Raw genomic sequence first — 26,476 nt, 5'->3', positions numbered from 1 at the left:
TTGCTCTGTTAGCACACACACACACTGAAGAGCATGCAATAAAAGATAAGTCCTGACACCAGTGCCAGAGTCAGGATGTACTTTGTGGGTGGAGTTTGTACGGCCCCCGAAGGATGGTCTAAATATCAAAATGACCCTTGGCCATTCCGCACCCCTGGCCTAAGGGTATGTGCACAAGATCAGTAATTGCTGCGGGTTTGACGCTGCGTATTCATGCATCATCAAACCCACAGCCGCCAGCTGTTACACCATAGTGGATGGTATTTCTTGAAATCCCATATCCACTGTACATCCATAGACGCCTGTGGCTCACTAGTGGACGCTGACATGTGGCACGTCTTTCCAGACCACAGTGTCTCCGCAAGAGAAATGTCACCAATAGAATCTATTGGACGTGGTGAATCTTATATGTGTTGAAAAGACAAGGCATGCATTCAAATAACGGCGGAGCGAACATGCGCTGCATCCAAAGCACTGCTACTTCCGGATTGTGTGCACCCGGCCTAACTAACAGGTAATTCCTGTAACAGCTGTGAGACCTGCGCTGCGGGCCTCGAACATATTACCCAAGCACGCCCCAGTCACTATGTTAGCACATGAGCATGTGGATAACACCTTATCCGAGCACGCTCTCTCATCACTAAGGCTGCTTTCACACTTGCGTCATTTGGCATCCGTCGCAATGCGTTGTTTTGGGAAAAAAACGCATCCTGCAAATGTGCCCGCAGGATGCGTTTTTTCCCCAGACTTGTATTGCCGACGGATCGCGACGTATGGCTGTGCACTGGATGCGTCGTGTTTTGGCGGACCGTCGTCACGAAAAAAAGTTGAAGGGAACTTTTTTTTCGTACGTCGGGTCCGCCATTTCCTACCGCGCATGTGCGTCTGGAACTCCGCCCCTTCCTCCCCGGGACCATACAATGGGCAGCGGATGCGTTGAAAGACTGCATCCGCTGCCCACGTTGTGCCAAATTTACACAACGTCGGTACGTCGCGTCGACACTTAGCGAAGGCCGTGTACCGACGCAAGTGTGAAAGAAGCCTAATTCTCAGCAGTCACATTCTCCTTCACTACAGCTTTTATTCACAGAGGCCTGTCTGCCTCACAGATTAGAATGAAGTGATTACGTAACAGCAGATAATCGCTCAGACCTGACTGGGATCACTGTAATCCACACATTGTGGCCAGCACCTAATACTAGAGTATTATGCTGGTAGTACATATAGGAAAGATGACCATAGGCCAGTAAAATCCAACTGTACAAATTTAAAAAAAATCACTTCCAAAATAGTGATTTACCTTCAGCTACAAGGGTGATCCCCATGTAATTGGCATTTAAACATCCGTCAGACTTACTGGAAACAAGGCTACAGGGAGAAAGTGAAGTTACATTCTCCCTGCAGCCACTTGCTTTCCAGTCATGGGGGTGGCGGTGCAGGGAGAAGTTAGTGTCTCTGCTCACTACATACCGAGCATGGCTGTAATCTCCCCGGCACAGTGATCAACAGCCAGCTCTGCACAGACAGGATAACAGGCCATCAGTGTGCCAGGGAGTGGTTACAGCACAGTCATTGTACAGTGGGCAGTGACTGTATCCACGCCCTGCACCGCCCTGATGACTGGAAACAAGCGGCTGCAGGGAGAGTATAGCTTTAATTTTCTCCCTATGGCCTTGTGGACATTATTAGGTTATTTAGATGCAGGCTACTACCAAAGGCTGCAAGTAGCTTTTTTTTTTTTTTTTTTTTTTTTGGGGGGGGGGGGACCTGGAAGATTGCTGCACTGAGGGGTTAAATAAGATCCTTTCCTGCATATTTTGATATAAATAGAGATCAGTGCATGTGTTGAGTCATTGCTGTAAGCAGAAGAAAGTTTATGGATGCTGCAATACAAAGCAATAGGCCACATCGGCAGTCTCACAGCACACTGGTTCACAGAGGGATAATCACACCAACTGGCCACCGGCCAGCCCAAGCATGTGACATCTTAAAAGCTCATGCAAGTCCACAATTGTCATCTCTGATCATGTGCAATTACAATGGCTTTCAGCAATGAATGACTACTCAAAGCGCTGAGCAAATTCCTGCTGCCGCACACAATGGGTTAATTTGGGCTCAGATCCAGGCTGCATTGTCCAAGCATGTAACCCTAGACTGCTCAGTATGGCGGCTTAGATACTTGGGTCCACATGATGGTGAAGGGTCCCTGTGCTTTGTGTGTTCTGTTCACATGAACCAAGTTCTTTGAAATGTTCCAACATTTTTGCAAAACTTGAATTTGTGCAATATTTAGAAACTTTTGGAATTTTTCCACCACACCTGGCCAGCTCTTTTTTTTTTTAGAAAACTTGGTGGTACTGTGGCATGTCTGCCCAACAAATTAATCATGAGTTTAACCAGAACTGGACCCCAGCCCCTGGATGACAGAGGTGCACAGCAGATGCAAGATATTAAGAGTCACGTTCATCTTAAAGGGAATCGGTCATGTCCCAAAATGCTATTAACGTTCAGATATGGGGTTTGTCTGCTAGTCAAGGCTACGTTCAGACTAGCGTTGTGCGCCGCTGCGTCGGCGACGCAACGAACAACGCACCGAAAAACGCGGCAAAACGCACGCAAAAACGCTGCGTTTTGCGACGCGTGCGTCGTTTTTTGCCGAAAATCGGATGCAAGAAAAATGCAACTTGTTGCGTTTTCTTGGTCCGACGCTAGCGGCAAAAAAGACGCACGCGTCGCAAAACGCAACAAACAAAAACGCATGCGTCCCCCATGTTAAACATAGGGGCGCATGACGCGTGCGTCGCCCGACGCTAACGCGACGCACACTAGCACAACGCTAGTCTGAACGTAGCCTTAGCCGCACTGCCACTGATAAACTCAGGATATACAGTAGTAAGCAGCGGCTGTAACCACGCACTAGCACTGACTAACAGCAGAGTCTGCACTGTTGCTCTACTGAGCCGGCTGTCAGTCAGTGCTGACGCATGGTTACAGCCGCTGCTCACCATGTACTGAGCAGTTACTGATGCCATGCCAGCTGTACCTGTTATGACCTGGTGGTTAAGAGGCCACACTGATATGACCTGGTGGCTAAAACGCAACATGGAGCGAGCTCTGAGAAGGTGGTATCTCTACTGACCGCAGTCCCTAATCCTAACAACAACACTAGAAATAGCCGTGGGATGTTCCTGACTCTCCCTAGACACCTATTCACAGCCTAAGAAATAACTACCCCTAAAGAAGGAAATAGAAAGCTATCTTGCCTCAGAGAAAACCCCCAAAAGGAAAGATAGCCCCCCACAAATATTGACTGTGAATGGAGAGGGAAATGACGTACACAGAAATGAAATCAGAATTCAGCAAAGGAGGCCAATACTAAACTAAACTAGATAGACAGAGAGAAAAGGATACTGTGCGGTCAGACTCACGGTGTGGAGGGGCAAATCTGCTTTCCCAGAGCTTCCAGCTAGCCTGAATAAGACATAGTGACAAGCTGGACAAAAAGAGACATATTTGCAAAGCAATAGAGTCCAAACAAATGGACAAGCAAAAACTTATCTTTTGCAGACAAGGACTGGCAATATGAGAATTCCAAGGAGAGAACCAAATCCAACCAAGAACATTGACAGCAGGCATGGACTAAAGCCCAGAGCAGGTTTAAATAAACCCAGGCAAGGCGATTAGTGAAGGCAGCTGCTACAGCTACCTAAAGGAGCAGCAGTTCCACTCGAAACCACCAGAGGGAGCCCAAGGGCAGAACTCACAAAAATACCATTAGCAACCACAGGAGGGAGCTCCAGAACGGAATTCACAACAGTACCCCCCCCTTGAGGAGGGGTCACCGAACCCTCACCAGAGCTCCCAGGCCGATCACAACGAGCCAAATGGAAAGCACGAACCAAATCGGCAGCATGAACATCAGAGGCAACAACCCAAGAATTATCCTCCTGGCCATAACCCTTCCACTTGACCAGATACTGAAGCTTCCGCCTCGAAAAAAGAGAATCCAAAATCTTCTCCACCACATATTCCAATTCCCCCTCAACCAACACCGGAGCAGGAGGATCAACGGAGGGAACCATAGGTACCACATATCTCCGCAACAAGGATCTATGGAACACATTATGAATGGAAAAGGAAGCTGGAAGGGCCAAAGGAAAATACACTGGATTGATAATTTCAGAAATCTTATAAGGCCCAATAAAGCGAGGCTTGAACTTAGGGGAAGAAACCTTCATAGGAACATGACGAGAAGACAACCAGACCAAATCACCAACACGAAGCCGGGGACCAACACACCGACGATGGTTAGCAAAACGCTGAGCCTTTTCCTGAGACAACGTCAAATTGTCCAACACATGAGTCCAAATTTGCTGCAACCTGTCCACCACGGAATCCACACCAGGACAGTCAGAAGGCTCAAGCTGCCCTGAAGAAAAACGAGGATGAAAACCAAAGTTACAAAAGAAAGGCGAAACCAAGGTAGCAGAACTAGCCCGATTATTAAGGGCAAACTCGGCCAACGGCAAAAAGGTCACCCAATCATCCTGATCAGCAGACACGAAGCATCTCAAATAGGTTTCCAAGGTCTGATTGGTTCGCTCCGTTTGGCCATTTGTCTGAGGATGGAATGCTGAAGAAAAAGACAAATCAATGCCCATTCTAGCACAAAAGGACTGCCAAAACCTAGAAACGAACTGGGAACCTCTGTCAGACACAATATTCTCCGGAATACCATGCAAATGAACCACATGCTGAAAAAATAATGGAACCAAATCAGAGGAGGAAGGCAACTTAGGCAACGGCACCAAATGGACCATCTTAGAAAACCGGTCACAAACCACCCAGATGACAGACATCTTCTGAGAGACAGGAAGATCAGAAATAAAATCCATGGAAATATGCGTCCAAGGCCTCTCAGGAATAGGCAAAGGCAAAAGCAACCCGCTGGCACGGGAACAGCAAGGCTTAGCCCGAGCACAGGTCCCACAGGACTGCACAAACGAACGCACATCCCGCGACAAGGAAGGCCACCAAAAGGACCTAGCCACCAAATCTCTGGTACCGAAAATCCCAGGGTGACCAGCCAACACCGAACAATGAACCTCAGAAATTACCCTACTAGTCCATCTATCAGGAACAAACAATTTCTCCACAGGACAGCGGTCAGGTTTATCAGCCTGAAACTCCTGAAGTACCCGTCGCAAATCAGGGGAGATGGCAGAAAGAATCACGCCCTCCTTGAGGATCCCAGGCGGCTCAAGAACTCCCGGAGAATCAGGCAAAAAACTCCTAGAAAGGGCATCAGCCTTCACATTCTTAGAACCCGGAATATACGAGACCACAAAATCAAAACGTGAGAAAAACATAGACCACCGAGCCTGTCTAGGATTCAACCGCTTAGCAGACCCGAGGTAAATCAGATTCTTGTGATCAGTCAAGACCACCACGCGATGCTTGGCTCCCTCAAGCCAATGTCGCCACTCCTCACATGCCCACTTCATAGCCAACAACTCCCGATTGCCGACATCATAATTACGCTCAGCAGGCGAAAACTTTCTGGAGAAGAAAGCACACGGTTTCATCAAAGAGCCATCAGAATTTCGCTGAGACAAAACGGCCCCTGCCCCAATCTCAGAAGCATCAACCTCAACCTGAAAAGGGAGAGAAACATCTGGCTGACGCAACACAGGGGCAGAAGTAAAACGACGTTTAAGCTCCTGAAAGGCCTCAACAGCCGCAGAGGACCAATTCACCACATCAGCGCCCTTCCTCGTCAAATCAGTCAGAGGCTTCACCACACTAGAAAAATTAGCAGTAAAGCGACGATAAAAATTAGCAAAGCCCAAAAATTTCTGAAGGCTCTTTACAGATGTAGGTTGAGTCCAATCATGAATGGCCTGGACTTTAACAGGGTCCATTTCAATAGCCGAGGGGGAAAAATGAATCCCAAAAAAGAAACCTTCTGAACTCCAAAGAGGCACTTAGACCCCTTCACAAACAACGCATTAGCACGAAGGACCTGAAATACCATCCTAACCTGCTTTACATGAGACTCCCAATCATCGGAGAAAACCAAAATATCATCCAAATACACAATCATGAATTTATCCAGATAATTCCGGAAGATATCATGCATAAAGGACTGAAATACCGATGGAGCATTAGAGAGCCCGAATGGCATCACAAGATATTCAAAATGGCCTTTGGGCGTTTTAAATGCTGTTTTCCATTCATCACCTTGTTTAATACGCACGAGATTATACGCCCCTCGAAGGTCGATTTTAGTAAACCAACTGGCACCCTTAATCCGAGCAAACAAATCAGAAAGTAAAGGTAAAGGGTACTGGAATTTGACAGTGATCTTATTGAGAAGGCGATAATCTATACAGGGTCTCAAGGAGCCATCCTTCTTGGCAACAAAAAAAAAATCCCGCTCCCAACGGTGACGAAGACGGGCGAATATGCCCCTTCTCCAAGGACTCCTTTACATAACTCCGCATAGCGGCATGTTCTGGCACAGACAGATTGAAAAGTCGGCCCTTAGGGAACTTACAGCCAGGAATCAAATTAATGGCACAATCGCAGTCCCTATGAGGAGGCAGGGAACTGGACTTGGGCTCAAATACATCCTGGAAATCCGACAAAAACTCAGGAACTTCAGAAGAAGGGGACGAGGAAATGGACATCAAAGGAATATCACTATGTATCCCCTGACAACCCCAACCAGTTACAGACATAGATCTCCAATCCAGCACTGGGTTATGTACCTGTAACCATGGAAAACCCAGCACAACAACATCATGCAAATTATGCAACACCAAAAAGCGAATATTTTCCTGATGTGCTGGAGCCATGTACATGGTTAACTGAGTCCAATACTGAGGTTTATTCTTGGCCAATGGCGTAGCATCAATCCCCCTTAAGGGAATAGGACTCTGCAAAGGCTCCAAGGAAAAACCACAGTGCTTGGCAAATTCTAAGTCCATTAAGTTCAGGGCAGCGCCAGAATCCACAAATGCCATAACAGAAAAGGACGACAATGAGCAAATCAGGGTAACAGACAAGAGAAATTTAGGCTGTACAGTACTAATGGTAACAGACCCAGGAACCCTCCTAGTACGCTTAGGGCAATCAGAAATAGCATGAGCAGAATCACCACAGTAAAAACACAGGCCATTCTGACGTCTGAATTTCTGTCTTTCTGCTCTAGTCAAAATCCTATCACATTGCATAGAGTCAGGACTTTGCTCAGTGGACACTGCGATATGGTGCACCACCTTGCGCTCACGCAAGCGCCGATGAATCTGAATGGCTAGAGACATAGATTCGCTCAAACCGGTAGGCGTAGGAAAGCCCACCATAACATCTTTAAGGGTTTCAGAAAGACCTTTTCTGAAAATAGCAGCCAGAGCCTCTTCATTCCACTTAGCGAGCACAGACCATTTTCTAAATTTCTGGCAGTATAACTGCCGCTTCTTGACCCTGACACAGGGCCAACAGTGTTTTCTCAGCATGCTCTACTGAGTTAGGTTCGTCATACAACAATCCGAGCGCTTGAAAAAATGCATCCACACTCAACAATGCCGGATCCCCTGTTTCAAGAGCAAAAGCCCAGTCTTGAGGATCACCACGCAGTAAGGATATGATGATTTTTACTTGCTGAATGGGATCACCAGAAGAACGGGGTTTCAAAGCAAAAAACAATTTGCAGCTATTTTTAAAGTTCAAAAACTTGGATCTGTCCCCAAAAAACAAATCAGGAGTAGGAATTCTAGGCTCTAGAGCCGGAGTCTGGACAATATAATCTTGGATACTCTGGACACTTGCAGCAAGTTGATCCACACGAGAAAACAAACTCTGAACCTCCATACCAGAGCATATATCCAGCACCACCCAGATATCAAGAGGGAAAAAAAGACAGAACAGAGCACAGAAAAAAAAATGGTTCAGAACTTTCTTTTCCTTCTTTTGAGATGCATTTAATTCATTTTTAGCCTGCTGTACTGTTATGACCTGGTGGTTAAGAGGCCACACTGATATGACCTGGTGGCTAAAACGCAACATGGAGCGAGCTCTGAGAAGGTGGTATCTCTACTGACCGCAGTCCCTAATCCTAACAACAACACTAGAAATAGCTGTGGGATGTTCCTGACTCTCCCTAGACACCTCTTCACAGCCTAAGAAATAACTACCCCTAAAGAAGGAAATAGAAAGCTATCTTGCCTCAGAGAAAACCCCCAAAAGGAAAGATAGCCCCCCACAAATATTGACTGTGAATGGAGAGGGAAATGACGTACACAGAAATGAAATCAGAATTCAGCAAAGGAGGCCAATACTAAACTAGATAGACAGAGAGAAAAGGATACTGTGCGGTCAGTATAAAAACTACAAAATCCACGCAGAGTTTACAAAAATGAACTCCACACCGACTCATGGTGTGGAGGGGCAAATCTGCTTTCCCAGAGCTTCCAGCTAGCCTGAATAAGACAGTGACAAGCTGGACAAAAAGAGACATATTTGCAAAGCAATAGAGTCCAAACAAATGGACAAACAAAAACTAGCAAAAACTTACCTTTTGCAGACAAGGACTGGCCATATGAGAATTCCAAGGAGAGAACCAAATCCAACCAAGAACATTGACAGCAGGCATGGACTAAAGCCCAGAGCAGGTTTAAATAACAAACCCAGGCAAGGCGATTAGTGAAGGCAGCTGCTACAGCTACATAAAGGAGCAGCAGTTCCACTCGAAACCACCAGAGGGAGCCCAAGGGCAGTACTCACAAAAATACCATTAGCAACCACAGGAGGGAGCTCCAGAACGGAATTCACAACATGTACCCTTATGGAAACAGTTAGTTTGGGCTTTCAATGTGGCGGCCACATGGCTTTAAAACTAACGCCATATCAGCAATTTAAATAGCTTTTTTTTTTTTTACATGACAGGTTCCCTTTAATGAATATTGGTCTGTCTCTAGAAGGATGGCCCTAAAAGGATAACCGCAGAAATATGCCAGAAAAATAACCCACTGCTATAGATGCATTATTATTATTCATTATTGCTATCTGACAGTCGATCTGCTTCATCCTCAGGTATGTCCTCTGGCTGCAATCCCAATCCCATCACCCAACTTTCCTGATCCTTGTCACCCTGTATCCGCCTGCTATTCCTTGTATGTCCTCTAGCTGCTATTACGGTTTTGTTTGTTTTTTTGTGTGCGTTTTCTTCTTTTCCTTCCTGCATGTTTTCCCACCATAATTATTTGATGCCAACACAGATTTGGCTTTATCTTTCCATTTGATTCTATTTCCTTTTGCATTTTCCCTTCTGACTTCTAATTAATCCCCTCCTGTGTCTGATCAGCCTCCCTGCTGCTCCTCCCTCCTGATCACACCTGGCCTATTTCATGCGCACTTAGCCTGTTATAAATTCAGAGACACAGGTCTGTCTCTATAAGGGTGGCTCTAAAAGGATGACAGCAGGAATATGCCAGAAAAATAAGGAAGAAGTGAACAGAAGGTACGACTAACCACTGTTAATAAATGTACTAAATTTCTTTCCCTTTCCGCCACACTTACTCATCATGCTGACATACCCGAACAGCTTTGGCTCCATTACTCCTCACTCTCCTTCGCTATCCTCATCACCCTCTAACCAAGTAATAATCTCTCCTTCCCTCCCTCCTGCCTCCCCACCTGACGACCTCCGCTGACCTGCTCCTCAACCTCAGATCTCTCCTAATAAAACACAAAACAAGGCGCCCACTCTCCTTCTCCCACCTGCTCTGTCTCTCTGATTCTCCTCACTGTTGGCTACATATCTCCCGGTCCTGGACCCCCACAGCTCATATCTCCCATTACTACCCTCTCCTATCGCTCCCAACATAAACACCCAAAATCTTGCCCACCTCAAATCCGTGCCCTCAACGCCCGCCACCTTGCTCCATCTCTCTGGATCACTCTGGAATGCCCGCTCCGTCTACAATAAACTCCACGTGATTCATGACCTCTTTACCTCAAAATTTTTCCTTCCTGGGCCTCACTGAAACATGGCTGACACCCTCTGACATAGCCTCCCCTGCTGCACTATGTTATGGCGGCCTCCACCTTACTCACACTCACCGTCCAGGCAACAGACATGGTGGAGGAGTGGGCCTTCTCCTTTCTTCCAACTGTACCTTTAACCCAAGTCCACCTCTACCCTCCCTTATCCTCCCCTCTTTTGAAGTCCACTCTGTCAGCCTCCAAATGGCTGTCATATACCGACCTCCAGGCCCGACCACTGCCTTTATTGACCAATTCTCCACTTGGCTCCTTCACTTTGTCTGCTGACATTCCCACCATCATCATCATGGGTGACATTAACATCCCCATTGACACCCACCAGTCAGCAGCCTCCAAACTCCTGTCCCTTACTTCATCTTTTGGACTTACTCAGTGGTCCTCCTCAGCCACCCACACAGACGGACACACATTAGACATGGTCTGCTCCCTATCCAACTTCACCACCTCCCCTCTATCTGACCACCATCTACTCACTTTCTCATCACTGTCCTCCACACCTGTCACTCATGTCCAGCAACATGCACACCCCTGCAGAAACCTCGCACACTCTCTGACTATTCAGCCACTGTCCTCCATAGCTTCACTCCATGAGACAGACACTGCCACTTGTTTCTACAATGCCACTCTGGCATCAGCCATCGACTCAGTCACCCCAGTCATGCATAGCAGAGTGCGACGAATCAATAGACAACCTTGTCACAATAACATCACTAATAAACTTCGGCAGGTATACAGAATTGCAGAACGGCATTGGAAGAAAATGCATTTGCAAGATGATTTCACTGCACTCAAACAAGCAACACTGGCATTCAAATATCAGCTCTCACCTCTGCTAAACAGGCCTACTTCACAACCCTGGTATCTTCCTTATCCCACAACCCCAAACAGTTGTTCAACACTTAACTCCCTCCTCCGCCCACCACTGCCCCCTCTGAACTTCATTAATCTCTGCTGAGGGCTTTGCCACACACTTCAAAAATAAGAGACCAAACAAGGCAAGTCTTTGTTGTCTGACCACCACAACCCCTTTGTATGCCAGACCAATGCCCAAACCCCATAACTTCTCTCTCCAAAAGTCACTGGACAGCTTGCTCATCTTCTCTTCAAATCACCCCTCACCACTTGTGCGCTTGACCCCATCCCATCTCCTCCCCAACCTCACCACCACACTAATCCTATCCCTAACTCATCTCTTCAATCTATCACCAACTTCTGGTACCTTCCCCTCTGCTTTCAAACATGCCACAATCACACCTATCCACAAAAAGCCATCCCTTGACCCGAGTGCTATGTCCATCTACCGACCCATATCTTTGCTCCAATGTGCTTCCAAACTACTTGAGCAGCACGCCCATGCTGAACTTCTTGCATCTAACTCTCTCTTCCACAGCCTACAATCTGGCTTCCGTCCCCACCATTCCACTGAGACTGCCCTGACCAAACTTACGAACGACTTATTTACAGCCAAAGTTAACAGACAATTCTCTATACTCCTCCTTCTAGACCGGTCCTCTGCCTTCGACATAGTTGACCACTGCCTCCTACTACAGATCCTCGCTTTCTTTGTCAAAGACCTCGCCCTATCCTGGATCTCCTCATACCTCACCAACCGCCCATTTACCGTTTCCCACTCCCATATTACCTCTTAGGCCGGGGACACACACAACGTATTAAAAATACGGTCCATTTTACACGGACGAGAATCGCACAAATTTTTACAAAACAGTGATATGTGTGCAGTGCGAGGATGCGATTTCCTCACATCAAATTATCCGTGTGACATCCGTATGGCGAGATTTTCTCGCCGGCTTGCAAAACGGACATAGAATGGATCCATGGCCTCAAATATTAGTAAAAAAAAAAAAAAAAAAAATTATATATATATATATATATATATATATATATATATATATATATATATATATATATATATACATATACATACATATACACGCACACACATATTTATGTTTCATATAGCGCTAGATAGTAGAAGGGCTGGTAATTCAAGTGCCGGCTTTTGCCATCTCCTTCCCAAACCTGACAGGCTATGAGACATGGTTTACATACAGTAAACCATTTCATATCCCTTATTTTTTTTACATATCCCTCACTAATAATGTTAGAAGTGTATGTGTGCAAAATTTGGGGGCTCTGTCAAAATAAAGGGTTAAATCGCAGAAAAAACTGGCGTGGGCTCCCGCGCAATTTTCTCCGCCAGAGTGGTAAAGCCAGTGACTGAGGGCAGATATTAATAGCCTAGAGAGGGACCATGGTTATTGGGTCCCCCCCACTGGGGAATGAATGGGAAGCAGGGGAACGTAGCAGGTCACACTGATGGTCCGTGTGTAATCCAATTTTTCTCACCCCCATAGACTTGCATTGGCGATTCTCGGCCGAGATACGAAGAAAACAACGGATAATAGGAGCTGCCCCATAGATTACCATTGAGCTGAGTGCTATGCGATTTTTTTATCGCATTGCGCTCGGCCGTATTACGGTCTAGTGTGACTCCGGCCTTAATCTCGCCCCCTCTCTGTTGGTGTCCCTCAAGGCTCTGTCCTAGGACCTCTTCTCAATCTGGGACAACTCAAAGTCCTATGGCTTCCAGTACCATCTATATGCCAATGACACTCAGATCTACCTCTCTGGCCCAGATGTCACCTCTCTGCTCTCCAGAATCCCAGAGTGTCTATCGGCCATATCCTCGTTCTCCTCTCGCTTCCTCAAGCTCAATGTGGACAAAACCGAATTAATTATCTTTCCTCCATTTCGCACACATTCCCTACCTGATCTGTCTATCACAATAAATGAATTCACACTTTCCCCCCGTCCCGGAAATCCCCTGCCTCAGAGTAACCCTTGACTCTGCCCTGTCCTTTAAACCGCACATCCAAGCTCTCGCCACCTCCTATCTCCTCCAGCTCAAATATATTTCCAGAATCCGTCCGTTCCTCAACCCACACTCTACCAAAATGCTTGTGCATGCCCTAATCATCTCTCGCCTTGACTACTGCAACATCCTCCTTTGTGGCCTACCCTCTAACACTCTCGCACCCCTCCAGTCCGTTCTTTATTCTGCTGCCGACTAATTAATCTCTCTCCTCGCTACACTCCTGCTTCCCCTCTTTGCAAATCCCTTCACTGGCTCCAAATTTCCCCGGCGTATCCAGTTTAAACTACTAACACTGACCTACAAAGCCATCCATAACCTTTCTCCTCCGTATATTTCCATACTAATCTCTCAATATCTTCCCTCACGTAATCTCCGGTCCTCCCAAAACCTCCTTCTCTCCTCCATGCTTATTTTCTCTTCACCTGGTCGCCTCCAAGACTTCTCCTGAATATCCCCCGTCCTCTGGAATTCTGTGCCCCAACACGTCCGGTTATCCACCACATTTGGATCCTTCAAACAGAACCTGAAAACCCACCTCTTCAAAGAAGCTTACAGCCTGTAATGACCACACGGCCACCTCAACACCATCGGAGCTACAGCAACCCCCAACCTATTGTCTCCATCCCCACAATCCTGTAGAATGTAAGCCCGCAAGGGCAGGGTTCTCTCCCCTCTGTATCAGTCTGTCATAGTTTATTTACTGTAAGTGATATTTGTATTTTGATGTAATCCCGTCTTATGTACAGCACCATGGAATTAATGGTGCTATATAAATAAATAATTAATTATGAATATGCTCCTCATACTCAAGCGCTCCCTTGTGTAAGGCTGTGTTCACATTTTTTTTTCTGTAGGCATAACCTGCTCTCTTGGCAGTAAAGAGAAATTTTCCAAAGTCTGCTTCATTTTTCTAATGGCAATTTGCATATACTCCTGAATGTCAGAGTGATCAGCTTAACAGCAAAGAAAATGAACTTTAACCCCCAAAACACATTTCAACATCATTGCAGTCCTGCCTTAAAAGGAGCAGCTAACATCGTTTTAGTGATTGATCCATTAACACAGGTGTGGGTGTTGATGAGGACAGGGCTGGCGATCAATCAGTCATGATTAAGTAAGAATGACATCACTGGACACTTTAAAAGGAGGCTGGTGCTTGGTATCATTGTTTCTCTTCAGTTAACCATGGTTATCTCTAAAGAAACACGTGCAGCCATCATTGCACTGCACAAAAATGGCCTAACAGGGAAGAGTATCGCAGCTACAAAGATTGCACCTCAGTCAACAATCTATCGCATCATCAAGAACTTCAAGGAGAGAGCTTCCATTCTTGTCAAAAAGGCTCCAGGGCGCCCAAGAAAGACCAGCAAGCACCAGGACCGTATCTTAAAACTGTTTCAGCTGCGGGATCGGACTACCAGCAGTGCCGAGCTTGCTCAGGAATGGCAGCAGGCTGGTGTGAGTGCTTCTGCACGCACTGTGAGGTGGAGACTCTTTGAGCAAGGCCTGGTTTCAAGGAGGGCAGCAAAGAAGCCACTTCTCTCCAGAAAAAAACATCAGGGACCGACTGATATTCTGCAAAAGGTACAGGGAGTGGACTGCTGAGGACTGGGGCAAAGTCATTTTCTCTGATGAATCCCCTTTTCGATTGTTTGGGACATCTGGAAAACAGCTTATTCGGAGAAGAAGAGGTGAGCGCTACCACCAGTCTTGTCTCATGCCAACTGTAAAGCATCCTGAAACCATTCATGTGTGGGGTTGCTTCTCAGCCAAGGGAATCGGCTCACTCACAGTCTTGCCTAAAAACAGACATGAATAAAGAATGGTACCAGAATGTCCTCCAAGAGCAACTTCTCCCAACCGTCCAAGAGCAGTTTGGCGCCCAACAATGCCTTTTCCAGCATGATGGAGCACCTTGCCATAAAGCAAAGGTGATAACTAAATGGCTCATGGAACAAAACAGAGAGATTTTGGGTCTATGGCTTGGAAACTCCCCAGATCTTAATCCCATTGAAAACTTGTGGTCAATCATCAAGAGACGAGTGGACAAACAAAAACCAACAAATTCTGGCAAAATGCAAGCTGATTATGCAAGAATGGACTGCTATCAGTCAGGATTTGGTCCAGAAGTTGATTGAGAGCATGCCAGAGAGACTTGCAGAGGTCTTGAAGAAGAAGGGTCAACACTGCAAATATTGACTTGCTGCATTAACTCATTCTAACTGTCAATATAACCTATTGGTACTCATAATATGATTGCAATTATATTTCTGTATGTGATGTAAACATCAGACAAACACTAATAAAAACCAGAGGGCAGCAGATCATGTGAAAATATGATTTTGGTGTCATTCTGAAAAATTTTGGCCATGACTGTACTCGATTATAAGCCAACATTTTCAGCCCATTTTTGGGGGCTGAAAGTCCCCCTCTCGGCTTATACTCAAGTCATACCCAGGGTTCGTAGGGGAAGGGGAGCGGGGGCTGTCTAATTATACCTCACCTGCTCCTGGCACGGTCCCTGCAGATCCCTGGCACCCCAGCTTCTTCCTGTACTGAGCGGTCACATGGTACCGCTCATTACAGTAATGAATATGCTGCTCCACCTCCCATAGGTGACCGCACAGTACAGGAAGAAGCTGCGGCGCCCGGGAAGCAGGGACTGCACTGCGCCAGGAGCAGGCGAGTATAACGGGAAGGGGAGCGCTGCGTGATATTCACCTGCTTCTCGTTCCAGTGCCGCTCCATCTTCAGCGCCTTCTGCAGTGACACTCAGGTCAGAGGGCGCGATGACGTGGTTAGTGCGCACCCTCTGCCTGAACGTCAGCGCAGAAGACGCTGAAGATGGAGCGGCGCCGGAATTAAGTCAGGTGAATATTGAAAGTGCCGGCGTCCTGAGCGATGGAGAGGTGAGTATGTAATTTTTTTTATCGCAGCAACAGCAAATGGGGCAAGTGTCTGTATGGAGCATCTTATGGGGCCATAATCAACATTTGTGCAGCATTATATTGGGCAAATGTGTCTATGGAGCATCTTATGGGGCCATCATAAACTTTATGGAGAATTATATGGGGCTCCTGATTCAATATGGATATTCAAAAACACAACCTACTGATGTCTCAATTAATTTTACTTTTATTGGTATCTATTTTTACTTTTGACATTTACCGGTAGCTGCTGCATTTCCCACCTTAGGCTTATACTCGAGTCATTAAGTTTTCCCAGTTTTTTGTGGCAAAATTAGGGGGGGGAGGGGGCGGCTTATACTCGAGTATATACAGTACTCATTGCTTTATATTGGTGAAAAACTGCCGAGAGACGCGACATGCTGCAGTTTTCAATAACGTAGCAGTTTTCTAATTCAGTCAGGAAAAATTTTTTTAAAAAAAAGAAAAATGTATGTGCATGAGATTTCCGAAATCTCCGCTTTTGCTGGCAATGTAAAATGCCGCTTTTAATTTGCACAAAAAACTGCAGCAAAAACGCAACGTGTGAACATGGCCCGAGTGGCATGCACGTTTAAAGGGTTTTTTCAATGAGGTTGAAGCCTCTTTTGTAACAACTCCAAGAGTCATCATCGCCTGATGGAAAGAGACTAGTACAATATGCAAACTTTACCAATATTTCTACGTTAAACCTGTAACATTATGGTATAAAGTATCTGAGAATTGATTGGCTTAAGCTGACTTCTCTTATTTCATTATTTTCCTTCCTCTCCTTCCAGAATTAAAACCTTCCCTTTTCCCCTCCATGTCTCTTTCCTAACACCTTTATTTTACATTACTTAAACCCCACCCCCATATATGATGAATCGGGGCCATAGTCTTTTAAAGGAGCACTACAGAGAAGTAGAACAAGTAGGTTTTATGGTAGGTCCACATGGTGCAGAAATGCTGCAAATATGCAGTGAATCGCAGGACCAACAGTGGTTGAAGAATTATTTTCCCACGTGGGAACTGACCTCTGGTTCAGATTCTAAAGTCCACAGAGCAGCAATTTTTATGTCAGACCCTCATTGCGTATTTCACTATTTGAACAATAAATGGGTGGAGACCGCTATAAATTGGAGGTAGATTTTTCCATCCTGTGCAGGCATAACCTTATCTGCAGCCATGGAAGGCCTAGAACAGTCACCGCCCAAATTTACGAGTTCTTAGACAAGTTCTCTTAAAGTTGTGAAAAAGCAATGCCGGTGAACAAACAGCCTTGTGACTGGAAATGTTTTGCAGCCAAGAATATCTTCGTACATTCCAGCATTGTCTCGACTACTGGATGAATGTCGTTTTCATCAGTCTTGGGAACAAAGTCCTACAGAGAAAGCCTACTCTCCACAAAAACAAGGAGAGCAGATGCTCAAAAACAAAGTACCAGCTGGAACGGGCAATTGCACAAACTCATAATCCATTATCAGCTATTAAACCCTGTTAATGATTGAAAAATCTCATAAAAAAAAAAAAAAGAGGTTTGCAACATATCAAATCTATTGATATAGTCTGAACATCTGACACTCAGGCCCCAATTTATCAAAATAATTTTGCCAAAAAATGGCTTTGAAAAAAAAAAATTTTTTTTGCCAAAGTTGCACAAAACTTTTGCAACTTTTAGCGTTTTCTTGTTAGTTTCTGCTAACATCACCAAGACGGGCAGAGCTGGGGCACGGCGGTGGCGTTACACCGTTGTACAATTCATGACGAGCGGTGGCGTTCCCTACAGTGAGGCGTGCACTAATCAGACGCTCCCGATTAAGAAGTGTGCTCCCCTTAATGAATCAGGAGTGTGACTCCAGAACGCCCCCTCATCAAGACCGGTCTTAATGAATGAGGGCCTCAGTATTTTATAATCTGAATTTTTAACATTTTTGTCTCCCGTTCAATTGTCCCCATTTTTTTTCCTTCAAGGAACCATAAACAAAAAATATTCGTAGGCCAAATGATTGTTTCACCGTTGGTTCGGCTGGCAGCCATCTGTCTCAACTTCTCCATACACTGGAGTGTTGGCTCTGCCGAGCGCTCCCATGTTCTCTATGAGAGCCGCTGCCGGACATCTGGTGGTGGTTTATCACATGAACAAAAGGATCTGCAAAAATTAGACATACTGGATCCTTATCTCCCCGGACATCATAGGTCAGGTGGCCTCCATACACATCAAACTGTAGGCCAAAGCCATGGATATTGGCAGGTTCACCAATGTATATGGGAAGGGGGTCAAAGTTCCTGACACTAAAAATATCTGTAGGGTTACATGAGAGTAATTTCCCTCAATCCATTTTGCCAAATGTAGGGAAAAAAAAATAAAATTATGGAATAATATGATAGTCTATGCAATTCTGTGCAACTATCAAATACATAAAAAACAAACAAGGAGGGAAAAAAAGGGTCAGTAGATAATGTGATGAAACAGCATCAACTCTTTTACTGAAGCAATTGGTGTGCAGTAATCATGCAACAAGATGAAAAGGACGTGCACATCCAAATAAAACAATGATCCAGATAAGGCTGGGAAAAAGAAAAAAGTATACTAAAAGGGTGTAGGGAGGAAGCTACTGGATGTATATTTCTACATATAGATGAGGCCAATGATGTGTTATGATGACACCAAGAATATAGGTCAATCTAATAAGAAATATATCAGCCAATAAAAAAACAATATGTTCCAAGAACACACAGATAGATGGCTGCGATTGATTATCATAGATACAAGTCAGTATAATTATATATTTACAGGCCAAATACATGGCAGCAGTATAGAGGAAGTCAGCAGGGTAAATATTGCAAAGCTCAGAGGCCACGTGCTTCTTATTCAGCATCGAGTGCTTGTAGCACAGAATGGATTCACGTTATAATATACGGTATTTTGGTGTAAAGAGGACCTCTCTGGCCACATTTTTTCATATTGAACCAGATAGAACAATGTAATTGTGGCTCCAGAGTGGAATTTTCTCCTATTTTGCCTCTGATGCGGAGACATTAGCATTCGGCACCTAATATAATGTTCTGCTCTGCAGCTACAAGTACATAGTGTCTCCAGCTCAACATGAAACATTCGGTGAAAGGTCCTCTACAAAAGGACTGTATTCACCCATACAACAGCGGAAACCATCTATATACATAATTGTCTAAGGGTCACTTCCGTCTGTCTGTCTGTCCTTCTGTCACGGTTATTCATTCGCTGATTGGTCTCGGCAGCTGCCTGTCATGGTTGCCGCGACCAATCAGCGACGGCCACAGTCCGATTAGTCCCTCCCCTACTCCCCTGCACTCACTGCCCGGTGCCCGCTCCGTAATCCCCTCCACTCACACAGGGTTAATGGCAGCGGTAACGGCCCGCGGTGTAACGCACTCCGTTACCGCTGCTGTTAACCCTGTGTGTCCCCAACTATTTACTATTGATGCTGCCTATGCATATAGTAAAAATAGGTCATGTTAAAAATAATTTTAAAAAAAAGCCTTCTATACTCACACTCCGCCGCCTTTCCCGCTCCTCACCATGCTCCCGGGACTGCTCCATTGCAAGCGGCAGCTTCCGGTCCCGTCCCAAGGCTGGTGTGCGACAAGGACCTGCCGTGACTTCACGATCATGTGACCGCTATGTCATCATAGGTCCTGCTCACACCAGCCCTGGGACCGCAAGCTGCCGCTTGCAATGGAGCGATCCAGGGAGCGGGGCGAGGAGCGGGAAAGGCGGCAGATGGTAAGTATAGCAGGACTTCAACGGGCCTTCGGAAGGGGAGTATATGTTTATTTATTTATTTTTTTAAGTCTCTATACTACGTGGCACTGTGCTGGGCAATATACTACGTGGCTCTGCTATATACTATGTGGCTGGACAATATACTACGTGGCTCTGCTATATACTACGTGACTGGGCAATATACTGCGTGGACATGCATATTCTAGAATACCCGATGCGTTAGAATCGGGCCACCATCTAGTCTTTAAATCAATAAATAAAACCACCCTGCAGATAGACTTGTTGACAGAGGTCTCTGATCAGATCCTAGTCTGCAGCTCCATTCAATATTTGGCTTCTGGAAAATGCTGCGTGGAGCCCAGCGCAGCCCCAGAGCATGGATGTGCTACAGTGGAGCAAGCATACTTCCCATTCCTGTACTTCCATATAGCAGGAACCTTTTTCTATTTCAGCTTCCATCCACATTCATTGGCTGCTGTGCGAGTAGCACTTTCTCCCAATAGAAGCTTTACTTCTATGGTAGAATATCTGTGTACATACAGCACCTGACGAGCTTAGTACTAGGCGGCCATCCAGCCTGTGAGTGCTCCTGTATAGGCTCTAATCACAGTGACTTTCTTTAATTTCCTTGACGAGGTTTTCTGGGCTTGAGCGACACTTCAGCAATTACTACTGTATGTAACTGCAGAGTCATGTCACAGTGCACACTGTCAGGATTCCCCTCCAGCTAGAGTAGGTGGGCCTGTGACCGCAGGTATGCCAATCATATACTTGTAGGCATGTGACCACCCACTCATGCTGAATCCTGATCCTGTGCACATTACACCATTTGCCAAGCTTGCGTTTTATGGGTAAGTTCACATGTAGCAGATTTGCTGCTGACTTTTCAATGTAGCTGCAGAAAATCCATATCGATTTTACGGCAGCGGTAGTTTGTGTTGGGAATTTTCCGGAGGTTCCCCCAGTTCATTGTAAAGGGTGAAGTCTGATGAATTCTGCACTAATAACAGATACACCAGATTTTAAAATCTGCAGCGGATGTCAATCTCCACATTACACAAGCAACGTGTGAACAGATCCATAGATTGAGATTTTGCCCAGTACAGCTAGAACTACCCCATTGGGCTGAATACAACTCATTTTTTACTACAACGAACTTCTGCAACAAAATCTGCAGCGTGTGAATTTATCCTTAGGATTCAAAAGCTGCATCCAGTCTTCTGGAATTATTCTACTGTACAGGGGTCACTGTCCGGGGTCTGTGCCGACAGCTTTGCCATATACAAGGACCTGTATGGGAGTAACTACTGGCACAAGTTTATGGGATAATAGGATCGTTATGGGAGTCACTTCGACCTACAACGTGAGCCACAAGGAGAGATGTGTCGTCCAGTTTATATAATAACACTGGGAGATGAAGGACTGCGGATTCATAAAGCCAACAATGCTGGATGCACGTCATCCAGGGATCATACTCATCTGTGAGGAAAATGGACGAGTGCAACCCCACAAAAAAAAGGGACTTAGGGTGCCGTTATAATTAATAACCAGCAAAGGCTAGGCAGACAGCTGCAGGTTTATATTAATAGCCTAGGAAGGGGCCATGGATATTGGCCCCCTTGCAGACTAAAAACATCAGCTCTCAGCTGCCTCAGAAAAGGCGCATCCCTAAGAAGGCACTTAGCCTCGCTCTCCCCACCAGTTTTACTTAAAAAAATAAACAGTAAACTACACATATATATTTCCTGTGTGTATGTAAAAGCTCGCGTTGAATTGAAATTGGATCTAATATAATCGAATGTTAGGTGTTAAAAGTCAGATTGTAATCGCATGGAAAACGCACTCGTCTGACTTCAGAAACAAATCTGACATTTTTTGTTTTTCTCATGGTGATGTGTATGAGCCTTCAGGAAATAATCTGCCTGAAAGTGTGCTACAAAAGGGGCCCATGAAATGAGAACAGTGCCCAGCAATGTAAAGCGACATTACCCTGCACGTGATCCGTCTTATGTCACGTCTAGCAACCACTCCAGGGTTCAATAATGCTCATTCATCGGGCGGCTTCTGATGGGAAGTCACCAGCTCCCCGCACTGTAGAGAAAGACGCCAGCAAGAATGGCCGCAGAGTCTAAAACGGGTTCACCTGGGAAACGTCAACAACTCAATCTAAGACAGGGCCGGACTGGCCATCTGGCAATTCTGGCAAATGCCAGAAGGGCCTGTCTGGTCGTGGGCCATCTTGTCTGCTACGTTGATAACAGAACTGTTGTGTTCAGGACACCCATACGGCTAAGAGTTGTGTCGGAGGAATCATTAGAAATACTGGTCTTGTATTAAATCTTCGGGGTAATATTAGGAATATATCCCATCTGGTTCTTGGGGACGAGGACAACATGGGCCTGTGTGATTTCAAATGCCAGGACTGAATTTCAGCCCCAGTCCGTACCTGCTAAATGATGCCATGTACACAAAACCTTAATGCTACATTCCCACCAGGAGTATTTGATGTTACAGATTTTCTGCACCTATTAATTATCAGTTATTTGTGCTTTATCAAAAATCTAAAGTGTTAAAAAAAATTAAAAAACAACACCTCATTGTGGGAACATGGCCTAATGGGGCTTTCTGGTTTTGGAACATCTGTCAGCTGCAGGTTGTATAAAGTTGAAAACCCTCCCCAGGTCCCACACTAAATCTCTACCGCTGCAGACGATCAGTGAACTTCACTCGAGGTGACCCCACTGATTGGCTGCTGAGAACAGATCCTGGCAGTAGCAGCGCCTCAGTGCTGGACCGGGGGAGGTGAAGCACAGCAGAGTTTGTTTGTAACTGCAGCTGAGTGACGGGAGATTTCCAGAACCAGAAAATCCCTTTAGTACACATGTTCCACTTCTCATAAAGACAACCTGGACACGTCTCATTATTACGGGCGCAGTATTTCGGATTCTAACCAACCTCATCCGCTGCAGAGCTGGATTACTATCTGTCACTACCTGAAATGTTACCCACCGAGAGCACTGAAGGCAAATTACCAAAGCAGTCCGTCACTCAGAGCTGTGCGGCCCTCAGGTAGACCGCGATCGGCCCTTATGTGACAAGGGGGAGGGTTACATTGTAGGGGGCAATATATGGTACTATTTCCCACAGTGACACTATGAGTCTCGCCCAGGAACAGCAGCGTCACACACAGATGTAACAGAGCTCAGCTTTCTCTTTACAGCTGCATTACTTGTCACTAGTTATGGGTCATGGGGGAAATTATCTTGCAGTCCTATGTAAAAGCACATAATGAATTATTGTATTGCAAGGGATCTAACAATCTTGGCTCTGCTACGTCTGTAACAGATATCTGCACAGAACTGGTCTAGCAGGATGGAATAAGGCTGTAGTATTGGTCACATGACAGCAGTGTAGTAGAACCAGTAGTCCCAGCAGAGTTGTGCCATGAGCTACAGGTGCACTGGCCAGTGTGCCCTCCCCACCATCACCTGGTGCTACTTACAGCAGGGTGTGCAGGTGCTCCTCCCTGGGTCACTGCTCTGTGAGTACTACACCTCTTCTCTACAGCTCTGCTACACCGCCCACTCTCCCAGCATTCACCAGGAACAAACATTCCTTAAAGGGGCAGCAGCATATTTCAACTTAAAGTGGCAATGTACTGGAAAATGTATCAGATGTAAAATGGTCTGCCCTGGTTGTATGATTAGCAGCAATACATTCCTGCTCATGTATGCAATAATCATCCCCGAGGCCAAGCCATGTTATGTACATGTGGAACTAGGCTGGATTCAGACGTTGCTGGTTCGTATTGGTTTTTAGTCGCGGAAAATGGAAGAAAAGATGCCACATACGAACACGCTGAAAAACACATAAAAACGCAATTCCGAGTCCGCTCACCCTCAGCAATGTAAAGATGACATGGCCGTGCACATGTTCATTTTTTTTTATACTTCCTTTAACCGCTTCAGTTCGAAAACTAAAGGAAGTGACATGTTCATTCTGCTGGCGGCTTCTGCTCCAAGTCCTCCTGTCATGAAGATGCCGGGTGAAGGCGACAATGGCGAAACTGCCGCAAAATCGACCGTATAAAGCACTGGCTTGGAAAAAACGCAGACTCTGCGCCGGCGTCTAAAGACACTGTGTGCATATAACCGCCGAGAGGAAACTCCAAAATCCTCCTAAAAAAAATCAAAACTCCTCAAAAACTTTTAGTTTCCACTCTAAAAACTCAATGTGAACACAACCCAAAGCTGCTTTCGCATGCGCTGTATTCACGGACCAACCACTCGTCTCCTGACCTGGACTAACTGCCTCACATGTGCCTATGAGGTCAGGAGACCATGCGGTTAGGCCCAGCATGGTTTGTGTTTCGCGGCCATGTGAAACTGCCTCTTAGGCCACATTCACATGTTCAGTTTACATCAGTATTTGGTCAGTATTTTACCTCAGTATCTGTAAGCCAAAACCAGGAGCGGGTGATAAATACAGACGTGGTGACGTGTTTCTAATATACTTTCCTCTGATTGTCAGCCAAAACCAGGAGTGGACCACTGATGTGAAATTCTGACTAAACACTGAATGTGTGCACGTCTGTACGAGGCCTTATGGGCTCGTACTCATCTGCGTGAAAAACGGGCGAGTGCAATCAGATAGAAAATCAGATTGCACTCTGACCAATGTTATTCAGTGATTTCCTGCTCATCTGTGATTTTCTTCTCAGCTCACATGGGACTGAGATCATAAAGCAGAATGCTGCAATGGTCCTTGTGGCATGCGAGTGCCGGTTTTCACGCACGCATCCCATTTAAAACCCGACATTTCATCAGCCGAGTACAGTAATTTCACTGTGTGTCCAGTGAGAACAGAATAGATATACACATAGAATAAATATTTCATTCAATAGATATTTTATTTAATGATGCTAAAACGGTGTAAGAACTTGAGAGATATTTTCGTGAAAAGTCACTATATTCCACCGACATCAATCAAACCCCTTTGGGTCAAAAGGACCCACTAATGGTTGTTATCTGGCACTGTCTGGCTGCACCAATGTCTCTCGCAGCATTACCTCTGCCTCTGAGGAACGTGAAAATGCCATCAATCACCACATCCCGTGCGGAAGTTCCTATGTTGTCTACTATGCAACATCTGGTTGCAGGAAAATATCGAGAGAATTACGGATAAGGGGCAGAGAGCATGTGAGAGACCTTGGTGCAGCGAAGACAGTGGTCACCACTACAACACTAAAGACGGTGCCACAACATTTTTAAATTTATCATGGGAGTTATCCCAAGATCTTTATGGTTCATGGCAACGACACCATCCATGGGGGTATACGTGGGGTCAACATTAAGAAGATTCTGGCTCAAAGAGACTGAGACTAAATGGAATGTTAAATTGGGAACCATGAACCATGGCCCCCCATCCTTTCTTTAAATCTATAGTATTTTTTTGTAATGTTCTTTTTTTAATTGGGTTAGTTTTGCCGTTTATTTTTCTTTTTTCATGGTGTTGGCTGTTCCTCCCTTTACAGTTCAAGCATCTTCTTACCCAATAATTCTATCTCTTGAAGGTTGGACTGACTATGGATTACCTCTGACATACATGCATTTGAAGGGCACAGCATTCAATTCACAGCTCCTGGAGCATATTATATTGTTGTCTAATATTTGCATTAATGATCTGTAGGAACTGGTTTGTTGTTACATTATACCACTATTGTGTATTCACCTGAGTATTTAACTTTAAAGGGACACTGTCACCTGAATTTGGAGGGAACAATCTTCAGCCATGGAGGCGGGGGTTTTGTGTTTTTGATTCACCCTTTCCTTACCTGCTGGCTGCATGCTGGCTGCAATATTGGATTGAAGTTCATTCTCTGTCCTCCGTAGTACATGCCTGCGCAAGGCAAGATTGCAGCCAGCATGCAGCCAGCGGGTAAGGAAAGGGTGAATCAAAAACACAAAAACCCCGCCTCCATGGCTGAAGATTGTTCCCTCCAAATTCAGGTGACAGTGTCCCTTTAAAGCCTGTGGTTTGCACGTGAGTGTACATCTGTCCGCCCCCCGCACCATTTTCGGTGTCCATATGGGTGTCCGCACATACCCGGGACTGTGCCCACACCTCCCGGCTATGTGCGGCCTCCTGTGATTGCCATGGGCTGTGCGGGTGGCGTGTACGGCGATGTGCGCATCAATAATGTTGAGGATTATGGCTTACAGCCAATGAAAGCCCCAAAATCATTATCTCAGTAAACTAGAATACTTTATAAGGCCAGGTTCACATTGCGTTAATGAGTTAACGCTAACGGACTGCGCAAATAATGACTATCAGGAACTTAGCTTCTGCAGGAGAAGGCAGGTCACCAGAGAGATCCAGGAGCGAACTGAACCAATGCAAAAACATTGACAGCTGGCATGGAGTAACGATCTGAGAGGATTTAAATAGAGCAGCCAACCAAAGGATAAACCACGTCACCTGTGTAAGGAACCTCAGAAGCAGCAGCTTCACTCAAAGCCACCAGAGGGAGCCCATAGACAGAACTCGCCGAAGTACCATTCACGACCACAGGAGGGAGTTCGACAACAGAATTCACAACAGTGCTGTGAGCGCCGACCACAGGGTGGCGCTCACAGCCACCGGCGATCAGTAACCATAGAGGTCTCAAGGACCTCTATGGTTACAATGGAGACGCATCGCCGACCCCCGATCATGTGACGGGGTCGGCGATGACGTCATTTCCGGCCGCCCGGCCGGATGCGGTAGTTAAATGCCGCTGTCTGCGTTTGACAGCGGCATTTAACTAGTTAATAGGTGCAGGCAGAT

General features: G+C 45.7%; 1 protein-coding gene across 2 annotated transcripts in view; it reads right to left on the bottom strand.

Annotated features, from left to right (window-relative positions):
- Window positions 1–23,245, bottom strand: part of LOC138671074 (spartin-like) — a 47,796-nt gene extending 24,551 nt beyond the window's left edge. Inside the window, exon 1 of one of the 2 annotated variants that reach the window (XM_069758961.1) lies at window positions 23,154–23,245. The gene's annotated coding sequence lies outside the window, so the exon portion shown is untranslated. The remainder of the gene's footprint in view (window positions 1–23,153) is intronic. The other variant, XM_069758962.1, reaches the window with a different exon arrangement.
- Between the last annotated feature and the right edge of the window lie 3,231 nt (window positions 23,246–26,476).

This window comes from Ranitomeya imitator, chromosome 3 (assembly GCF_032444005.1).
Source record: "Ranitomeya imitator isolate aRanImi1 chromosome 3, aRanImi1.pri, whole genome shotgun sequence".
NCBI lineage: Eukaryota > Metazoa > Chordata > Amphibia > Anura > Dendrobatidae > Ranitomeya > Ranitomeya imitator.
This window is presented reverse-complemented; position numbering and strand designations above follow the sequence as displayed.